The sequence below is a fragment of the Nematolebias whitei genome, chromosome 19 (genome assembly GCF_014905685.2).
Source record: "Nematolebias whitei isolate Nwh7 chromosome 19, NemWhi1, whole genome shotgun sequence".
NCBI classification, from domain to species: Eukaryota; Metazoa; Chordata; class Actinopteri; order Cyprinodontiformes; family Rivulidae; genus Nematolebias; species Nematolebias whitei.
This window is the reverse complement of record NC_056516.1, coordinates 30,974,009-30,975,356: the sequence shown is the minus strand read 5'-3', so window position 1 is coordinate 30,975,356 and position 1,348 is coordinate 30,974,009. Positions and strand designations below refer to the sequence as shown.

General features: G+C 38.9%; 1 protein-coding gene across 1 annotated transcript in view; it reads left to right on the top strand.

The window, feature by feature from the left end:
- Positions 1–1,348, top strand: part of LOC119425264 (oxysterol-binding protein-related protein 10) — an 88,758-nt gene that overhangs the window by 65,332 nt on the left and 22,078 nt on the right. The gene's annotated exons all lie outside the window — the stretch shown is intronic.

Below are 1,348 nucleotides of genomic sequence, written 5' to 3'. Positions count from 1 at the left end.
TATATATATATATTATTTTCCAGCCTATAAGTTGCATCTGTCCAAAAATGTCTAATAATTTAGAAAAATCCATAAATAAGTTGCTTTGCCATATAAGTCGCATCTATTATGCGTCACTGCTGATGCGTTGCGTTTTTGTTGCACATCACCGCTGACAACCCGGAAATATGGGCCGGTGTTGTGCCAAAAATCGATTGGCTGCCAAATGGCGGCCGTGGGAGCATGCACGGGAGGACTTTAACAAGATTAACACTAAAAAAACAATTATTTGTTTGCTCAAAATTATAGTAAAGGTGTGTCTCAGTTTAACTTTTACTAAATAAATGCACTTTGATGGTAAAATCAGCTGCATTTCTCCGGGGCGGCGCAGCGAAATGAAGCTGATTTGACGGTTGCTCCAGGCATGATCCCAGAGCTGGACGAAGGTGGCAGGCTATGGCAAGCCGATTGCGTCATTAATAGCCACTTTTACCTATTACATGACACAATGGTATGCCATACTACTCTACTGCCATCTAGTGGCTGAAAATGGTAGTGTTTTTTTTAAATATTTACTTATTACTTACGTTAATATTTATTTATACTGAATATTTTTAGTCAGCATGAATGAAAACGCTCATATCTCAACCAACAATTGGTTTATAAATATTGGAAAAATACCATAAATAAGTCGCTTCAGTGTATAAGTCGCAGGGCATGCAAATTATGCAAAAAGTTGCAACTTATAGACTGGAAAATACGGTATATATGTTTATCACATTTGATGTTTGATTTGGAAGAGATGAACTTTGTTTTCATCTGGAGGAGAAACTGTGAAGAAAACGAGCAGGAGTGAAAAGTAAATCAGGAGAATTGTTCCAGAGTTTCGTGGCTTCTTCCTTACATTATTAAACATTAAGTCACGTCAGTCCAGCTCCACTCTGAGTTTTACCTCTGTCATCCAGGTGAAAGCTTTTACTGATTTAAGTGTTTTAAAACATAAAGGAGTCACTCAGAAAAGAAGAGAGGTGTCTGAGTTGATGTAGCTGAGAACGTTGGAGTATTTTATCAGAGGTAAAGGCGGTTTGGAGAGGTGAGTTGCCATCTTGTGGTGAGGAGACGTGATGCAGAGGTTTCCTTTGGATCAAGAAGCATCTCGGTCCATATTTAAACTGCTATCTAAACAAGAGAAGCTGACAGGTTGAATGATTTTAGTTTTCTGCTCCTCTTATGGAACGCATCAAAACTCCGGTCCGTTTCTGAAACGTTTACCCTGAAACCTCATCAGCAGGAAAAAAGCCCATTACCTCAGAAAGATAAGCTTCCTGTTTGAATTATGTAGCACCACTGTTTCATTCAGCTGCAGCAG